Genomic DNA, 9259 nt, shown 5'->3' on the forward strand with positions numbered 1-9259 from the left:
CTGTCCTGCACCTCCCGTCCGCAACCTTCCTGAGGTTCAGAGTAACCCGTATAACCTGGCAGCAGGGATTGTTCCCATCCCTGCAGGGACTCCATCTGAATCCCTGTCAGCCTCCTGCTGCTGCCTCTTAGGCCTCCATGAAGCTCCTTGAACTCTGCTGGCCTCTCCAACCCTTGTAGTCATTTTGTAACACACGCATGTGCGCGCGCGCGCGCGCGCGCACGCACACACACACACACACACGCACGCGCGTTCCGTAACCACTTAACATGACTGACTGGTAGATACAGGATTGATAGATAAATGGTATATAGATACAGGTAATGTATGTGAGAGTTAATATTAGTAGTTAAGATTGCAATAAAAGAACCTTGAGGTCTGCAGAGAGGGTTCAGTGGTGAAACTCACTTGCTTTCCAAGCCTGATGGCCTGAGTTCAATTCCCCAGTACCCATGTAAAGCTAGATGTACAAAGTGAAGTGCCCCATGTGGGCTGAAGAGATGGCTTAGTGGTTAAGTGCTTGCCTGTGAAGCCTAAGGACCCTGGTTCTAGGCTCGATTCCCCAGGACCCACATTAGCCAGATGCATGTGTCTGGAGTGTGTTTACAGTGGCTGGAAGCCCTGGTGTGCCCATTCTCTCCCTCCCTCCCTCCCTCCCTCTCTCTCTCCCTCCCTCTCTCTCTCTCTCTCTCTCCTGCCTTCTCCCCCTGTCTGTCACTCTCAAATAAATAAAAATAAACAACAACAACAAAAAAACAAGGTGTCCCACCCATCTGGACTTCATTTGCAGTGGCAGGAGTCCCTGCTGCGCTCATTCTCTCTTCTCTCTCTCTGTCAAATATATAAAAAATATTTTTTTAAAAAAAGAACCTTGGCTTACCCCAACCAGTATTGCAGTTACCTTCATGTTGCTGGACAAACACCTGATGAAATGCATATATGTTGGGGAGGTTTTTTTGTTTTTATTGTTTTTTGTTTTTCAAGGTAGGGTCTCACTTTATCCCAGGCTGACCTGGAATTCACTATGTAGTCTCAGGGTGGCCTCGAACTCATAGCAATCCTCCTACTCCCGAGTGTTGGGATCAAAGGCATGCGCCACCCAGCTTTGTGTTTTATTTTTTTTTTTTAAGTGAATATACCTAAGAGACCACTGGGTAAGCTTAAAACAGGACGTAAGTGAAGCCCATATACTTGGGTACCAGGAACTTCTTTCTCAGGTTCACCAAAGTAATCCTCCACCACTGAATTCCATTACCTCAGGTGGCTCAATGGAGGCTAGCCAATCTGATGCCTGTGTAGGCAACAGTCCCATGGACTGGCACTTGTAAACAGCCAATGCCAACCCCATCAGGTTTCCAATGAGATAGACCTGAAGAAACCCTGATAAACTTCTGGCTTCAGCTCTCTAGCATCTTGAAAGTGGCTGACATGGCCATTAGTGCCTGGATGGGTCTCCAGGCCATCATACACACCATCATAGTAAGGAAGATGGAAATGCTATTGCCTGCCATGTACGTGATGAAGAGGTTCATGGGGGGTCAGTTTGAAGGGACCCAAGGCAATATCCCAGCAGCACTTCTCCAACAGGATCCGGTCTGACTCTTGCACGCTGGTATCAGGCACTTGTTTGTCCAAGTAACTGACTGGACACAGCAAGTCTCCCTGTCCACTGACCCGGTCACTTCAGCCCTTGCTTCCTCCACCCAGCCCACTCAGCTCAATGGCCCACTTGAACCACCGGCTCTATTGACCACTAGGCTCCCCTGGGCTGTCATGACCACAGCCTCCACTAAAGCTGCCAAGGTCCTGACACTCCAGGGCACCTGCCACAGGCCCCACCACCAGCCGTGGCTGCACTCCACACACTATTTTTGTTGTTGTTGTTGTTTTGTTTTGTTTTCAAGGTTGAGTCTCACTCTAGTTCAGGCTGACCTGAAATTCACTATGTAGTCTCAGGTGGTCTCGAACTCACAGCGATCCTCTTACCTCTGCCTCCCAAATGCTGGGATTAAAGGCATGCACCACCACGCCTGGCAATTTTTGTTTTGTTTTGTTTTGTTTTGTGTTTCTTCAAGGTAGGGTCTCACTGTGGCCCAAGATGACCTGGAATTCACTATGTAGTCTCAGGGTGGCCTCGAACTCACAGCGATCCTCCTTCCTCTGCCTCCCAAGTGCCAAGATTAAAGACATGCTTCCTCCTGGCTTCTGCCCTGGATCTTAATTCCTGTCATAATAACTATTTATCATAATTAAGCATTTTTTATAATATACCTCATAATTCATAATTTATCCTTCTTAGTCTGTTTTCCCCATTCTTTTTAAAAATTATATTTTTTTTTATTTATTTGAGAGAGAGAGGGGAAGATGCAGAGAAAGAGAGAAGAATGGGTATACCAGGACCTCTAGCCACTGCAAACAAACTCCAGACACATGTGCCACAATGTGCATCTGGCTTTATGTGGGTTGGGGAATTGAACCTGGGCAGTTAGGCTTCATAGGCAAGGGTCTTACCCATTAGCCATCTCTCCAGCTCTCAATTCTTTGTTAATACAGCAAGAACCAAAGGCTGGGGTTCACAGCCCTGAGGTGACTCTGAGCCCCAAAATTCTGCATCAGTTATGATTTCCAACAATCCAGGATCAATTCAGTCCAGTCTCAGAAGTTTGATGACATGAGCCACAATTATGGTCCCTTTGAGGCCTGTCAACTACTCTTTGTGGAAACTTGTCCAAAGCTAACCTCACCATTCCTTCCGGTTGCCCTCTTGGGCGATCAGACCTCCTTGCCCCTGACCAGACCAGACCACCGAGCAACCATTGACCCTCCGAAGGTTTCGGACCATCTCTGCCTGGTACCAGCTTTCACACGCACCACAATTCTGCCTTGCTCTTCTTCCCTTCATCTCCATCCTCCTTCTCGGTCCCCCTGGGGTTGGCCTGCTCTCGGGTTTAATCCCTCCTTGTGGAAGCTGTGCCGGCACACCAGGCTATACCCATCAGCAGCTTTTGTGCCCCAGCCCCAGTTCTCGAGAAAGACACCCTCACGACACCTTGGGTCTCTCACTCTGTGGTCTAGCGTGCCCTAAGGGGCGCCTTTTAGTTCAGTTTCACCTTCTTGGGACACTCTCCTCCTCCCTCTGCCTCCTGAGGTCTCATCTTCCCCTGCCAGCTGCTTTCGCCATCGGGAGCACAATCGCCCTCCTTTTTTTTTTTTTAATTAAATGGCTTATTTTTATTTACTTATTAGAGAGACAAGGAGAGGGAGAGAATGAGTGTACCATGGCCTCTGGCACTGCAAACGAACTCCAGATGTGTGCGCCATCATGAGCATCTGGCTTATGTGGGATCTGGAGAAGTGAACCTGGATCCTTAGGTTTTGCAGGCAAGCGCCTTAACTGCTAAGCCGTCCCTCCAGCTCTTGTCTCCTTTTTCATTAGATTATGGCAGTTTAATCCAGTTCCCCTATTCTTTGGGTATGTTAAATATAGCTAAATTAATTTCAGAAACTGACTTATAGATTGGATGGATGCCTTATTTAGCTTTTAAAAGTGATAAATCTCCTCATAAAAATATATAAATATTCAAAGTGGTGCATGTGTCTAGAGTTCATTTGCAGTGGCAGGTGTTTCTCTTTCTCTCTCAAATAAAAATAAAAAAAAAGAACATATATATAAATATTATATAAAGGTATCCTTGCCAGGCGTGGTGGCGCATGCCTTTAATCCCAGCACTTGGGAGGCAGAGCTTAGACATCACCACGAGTTTGAGGCCACCCTGAGACTACATAGTGAATTCCAGGTCAGCCTGAGCTAGACTGAGACCCTACCGTGAAAAAAAAAAAAAGAAAAAGATATTCCAATTCTGATAAACTTTAAAAATTATAATTTTTAAAGTAAAAAATGCTACTACATAATATAGATGTCTTCTTTATTTTAAATTCTTTCAACAGATCTTTTGTTCATAGTTTACTCTATATAGCCTCATGTGCCTTAAATATGTAAACTCTGTGTTTTGTTAATATCAGACTTTTCCAGATACCAGAATATTGTAATTTGGCTTATACAAAGTCCATGATGTTTGGCTATCAATAAGCATATATCACCATGCCTGGCTAAAACTGTGTTTTGTTTTTTTTTGTTTGTTTGTTTTTTTGTGGTTCGAGGTAGGGTTTTACTCTAGCTCAGGCTGACCTGGAATTTACCATGTAGTCTCAGGGTGGCTTTGAACTCATGGCGATCCTCCTCTGCCTCCCAAGTGCTAAAACTGTAAATTTTTTTTTTGTTTGTTCTTTTTTTTTTAAATTATTTATTTATTTATTTGAGAGCGACAGACAGAGAGAGAAAGACAGATAGAGGGAGAGAGAGAGAATGGGCGCACCAGGGCTTCCAGCCTCTGCAAACAAACTCCAGATGCGTGCACCCTCTTGTGCATCTGGCTAACATGGGACCTGGGGAACCGAGCCTCAAACCGGGGTCCTTAGGCTTCACAGGCAAGCGCTTAACTGCTAAGCCATCTCTCCAGCCCTCTTTTGTTTTTTTGAGGTAGGGTCTCTAGCCCAGGCCGACCTGGAATTCACTCTGTATTCTCAGGGTGGCCTCGAACTCACAGCGATCCTCCTATCTCTGCCTCCCGAACTCATGGCAATCCTCCCACCTCTGCCTCGCGAGTGCTGGGTTGAAAGGCATGTGCCACCACGCCCGGCTTAAAACTGTAATTTAAAAAATATTTTATTTATTTGACAGAGAAAGAGGGAGACAGAGAATGGGCACACCACCTCCAGCCACTGCAAACAAACTCCAGATGCATGCATCCCCTTGTGCATCTGGCTAATGTGGGTTCTGGGAAATCAAATTGGGTCCTTTGGCTTTGCAGGTAACTGCTAAGCCATCCTCCCAGCCCCAAACTCTGTAATTTTAAGATGGTTTTTGTCTTGTTCATGCTGGATTAGCTGGATGATTCTCGCTGAGGTAATAATCTAAATCTTATAAAAAGTGACTTATCAAAGGGGAAAGTGTGGGGGGTGGGGAGGGAGGGAATTACCATGGGATTTTTTTTTATAATCATGGAAAATGCTAATAAAAATTTAAAAAATTTTTTTAAAAGTGACTTATTACCAGGCATGGTGGCAAACCTTTAATTTCAGCATTCTGGAGGCAGAGGTAGGAGGAGCACCATTAGTTCGAGGCCCCCCTGAAACTACATAGTGAATTCCAGCCTGGGCTTGAGTGAGACCTTACCTCGAAGAAAAAAAAAAGTGGCTTATTGTGATTCTGTTCTTAGAAAAACTGAAGAAACTCCCCATGTCTTAAGAAAATCCACTGTATACAAGCACTGTTAATATCGTTTGTCTAAGCTTCATGTAACACTCATAAATATTTCTTTCTTTAGTTAAGCCTTAAAATTGTTCAATGGTAAAATGTACTTAAGAAATTACTTTGTGTCTGTCATATTGTTTCTAATGTGTTAAAATAGGGCTTGCTTAACTCAACAATGATCAGGTTTTATTTTATTCTTAAGCTATGTATAATCAGTCTGAGTCAAGGTTTCACTTAATTGATTGTCTCAATTCTGGTATCTTAAGTTCATTGCTTATAAAGATATTGATACTAACCAGGCACGCCTTTAATCCCAGCACTCAAGAGACAGAGGTAGGTGGATCACCATGAGATAGAGGCCATCCTGAGACTACATAGTGAATTTCAGGTCAACCTGACCTAGAGTGAGACCCTATTTCAAAAAAAAGGGGGGGGGGCTGGAGAGATGGCTTAGCAGTTCAGTGCTTGCCTGTGAAGCCTAAGGACCCCAGTTCAAGGCTCGATTCCCCAGGACCCTCATTAGCCAGATGCACAAGGGGGCACACGCGTCTGGAGTTCGTTTGCAGCGACTGGAAGCCCTGGCATGCCCATTCTCTCTTACTCTCTGCCTCTCTCTGTCTCTCTCAAATAAACAAAAATAAAAGAATCAAAATATTGATACTTAAGATATGTTTCCTGCCCTAGAAAAATAACCTTAAATTGCTGTTCTGCTTCCAGTTTGGGGGTAGTTGGACTTACATTGGTATACAGACTAACCAAAGTTGTTCCATTCCCCTTTAACTAATCTGTTTTTCTTTTTTTTTTTTTTTGGTTTTTCGAGGTAGGGTCTCACTCTAGCCCAGGCTGACCTGGAATTCACTATGGAGTCTCAGGGTGGCCTCGAACTCACAGCGATCCTCCTACCTCTGCCTCCCGAGTGCTGGGATTAAAGGCATGCGCCACCACGCCCGGCTTTTTACTAATCTGTTTTTCTAATCAGATATGTACAGTCTCTCTGAGTGATTAATAACCATATGTAGAAGCCAAAATCATTTGGAAACATTGGAGTTAAAAGCATAACCAATATTTTGGTAACTGCTCCTGGATCAGAAGGCCACAGGAGACGATGGGACAGGACTAACTTCTAGCTTCTGGAAAGTTACCTGTCTTCCTAATCAGAGAGGATGTGAAGACCTAGAGATGTGTATCTACAACAGGAGATCAGAGGAGAATCAGTCATTCAGGTTTCCCAAAAGAGGGAGAGCCACTTACTTGGTCAGCATAGCCTTGATTTATCCTTGCAGATGACAATGTTGAGTCATAGAACTCTTCACAGGTTCCTAAAAGTCTCTCCTACAGTGCCATTATTGACCTCCCAAAATATACAGTTAATTCTGGCAGCCTATATGGTCTTAATCACCCAGTAAGAAAAATATATAACTACAATATAAACAATGAGTCAGACTAATAGGCTCCCCTGTCTGACGCTGGCTTACAGTACTAAACTCTAACATAACTCATGCCTTCTGCCTCTGCCCATCCCTGATTACTTCTGAACTTCACCTATCCTGGCTCCAGCTCCTCCCACTTGCCTTCGCCAGCATCAGAGCTATTCCTTGGGCCCCCTCCTTCCTTAGCCCTTACCCTACCCCATCCAGGGACAAGTACACTCCCACCCCAACGGACACTCTCAAACTTAAACTCTCTAGTGTTCCTGTTCTTCCCTTGATCCCAAAATGCTCCTCTTGCATACCCTGATGCCCCTCTGCCTCCTCTTGCCCCAAGGCCTCTATCCCTCGCCTCTCAGTGCCCATTCTCCCCTTAGGCCTGGTGTTTTGATGTCGTAGCTGTTGACAAGAGTAACAAGCTCCTTAATTCTCCTTTCTGTCTTCTCATGGGGTGTGTAGAGCCCATCTCCCTCACCTTCTGTATAACAGATGCCGCCAGCGACTGCCCTAAAGTCAGTTCAGTACAGGGATGGTACGAGAAAAGTCTATTTTGCTCAGGACCACGTTGTAACAGCCTGCTACATTGGCACTGCCAGAGGGTGCTCAGTATCAATCTCACCACTCTGCCTCCTCTAGCCACCATGAAACTGCCTCCTCATCACCTGCCCTGGAGGGAGACCCATCAACTACATTATCCACCTTGTCCCATAAGAACTTTTCACCCGTATGGTCAGCATGAAGATACTACAGAAGAGAAATTAACATTATCATTAACAAAAGGCTGGAATGTTAGGTCAGGATGGGCTCTCAAAATGAAGTCACCAAGGGCAGAAGGGCGACAGAGACATAAAGAAGTAGGTTATCCACATTCTTTAAGAAACTGCCCAGCTATTATCCCTTCCTTGCCTAACAGTGGCCCACTTCATGATTTCCTGCCCCTTATCTTGTAAGTCACCTGCTCACTGTTCTGGTGTCACACCCTGGCTATCTTAGATCTCCCCTAAAGAAGCCTTTTTCAGCTTTTCCCTTCCTCACAAGCCCCCAACTGAAGAAGCCCTATGAAGCCCACTATCTCGAACCTCAGGCTGCCTGTGCTCCACCCTTTTGAGCCAGCCCTGGCAGCTCAAAAACTTTCATCTTTGCCTCAGAGTGGTTTGTATGATCTTGATCACTCCCAAGCCTTACACTGGGCACTACGGGTCTCCTTGGAAATAAAGAGGGGGAGGGGAGGTTGCTGGAGAAATGGCTTAGCAGTTAAGGCATGTGACTGTGAAGCCAAAGGACCCACGTAAACCAGATGCACAAGGGGCACATGCATCTGGAGTTCATTTACTGGCTACAGGCCCTGGCGTGCAAATAAAATAAATAAAAATTTAAAAAACCTCACTCCTTGTCCTCGGGGCATCTGCAACCTTTGCTTCTGAAGCCTCAAACGTTTGTGGACTGATAGACTCACTCAAAAGTGTTTGTCTTTCTTAATTGTTTTTTTTCCGAGGTAGGGTCTTACTCTAGCTCAGGCTGACCTGGAATTCACTATGGAGTCTCAGGGTGGCCTCAACTCACAGCGATCCTCCTACCTCTGCCTCCCGAGTCCTGAGATTAAAGGCCTGTGCCACCACCCCCCAGCCCAGCTGTTTCTTCTTTTCCCTTCTTCACTATCCAGTAAAGCTGTCTTAGCCTGGCGTGCTCATGGGCCTTAACCTTCCCTCCAGCTCCATGACCTTGAAACCATTGACCCTAAACACAGTGTCTGTCATTCTGGAGTGTACTACCTGGTTCTCTAAGAGCAAGCACCACTCCCTTACTCCCCCAGGCACTGAGCCTGAAGACGCGTGGTTTTCCAGATCTATTTCTCCATTAGGACAAACTTGTAGAAGATGCCAACGTATTAGTCATCTCTGAGTCTCCGGCTTAAGATGCGCTTAAGAGGGGTTAGATGAATGTAGAATGACCTCACTTCCCAAGTTTCCCGCATTCCCTAATGCATGGGGAAGGGGGGTTGGTAGCTCAGAATTCTTGGAACCTCAGACATTTTTCTAACCCTTAATGGCAAGCATGCCAGTTACTTACTAGTTTGCAACCCAAGACAGTAATTAGAACTGTGCCTACAGCAGGGGCAAGAGTTCAGAGGTGGCTACTACAATGACTGTGGCCTGCTGGTCACAAGCTTTCTAGGATAGTTTTTAAATTTTTATTTATTTTAATATTTTATTTTATTTTATTTGACATAGAGAAAGCGGGAAGGGAGGAGGGAGGAAGAGAGAGAGAGAGAGAGAATGGGCATGCTAGGGCCTCCAGCCACTGCAAACATACTCCAGATGCATGAGCCACCTTGTGCATCTAGTTAACATGGGTCCTGGGGAATCGGACCTGGGTCCTTTGGCTTTGCAGGCATCCCCCCAGCCCCTAAAATTTTATTTATTTGTTTATTTAAGTGAGAAAAAGAGGCAGATAAGAGTGAGACCTTACTGCAAAAAATGAAAAAGAACTGGGCATGGTGGCAAATGCCTTTAATCCC

The 9259-nt window shown here is 45.4% G+C and overlaps 1 pseudogene; it reads right to left on the reverse strand.

Moving 5' to 3' along the window:
* Positions 1-1160: 1160 nt before the first annotated feature.
* Positions 1161-1784, reverse strand: LOC101608035 (annotated as a pseudogene).
* Between the last annotated feature and the right edge of the window lie 7475 nt (positions 1785-9259).

This window comes from Jaculus jaculus, chromosome 6 (genome assembly GCF_020740685.1).
Source record: "Jaculus jaculus isolate mJacJac1 chromosome 6, mJacJac1.mat.Y.cur, whole genome shotgun sequence".
NCBI lineage: Eukaryota > Metazoa > Chordata > Mammalia > Rodentia > Dipodidae > Jaculus > Jaculus jaculus.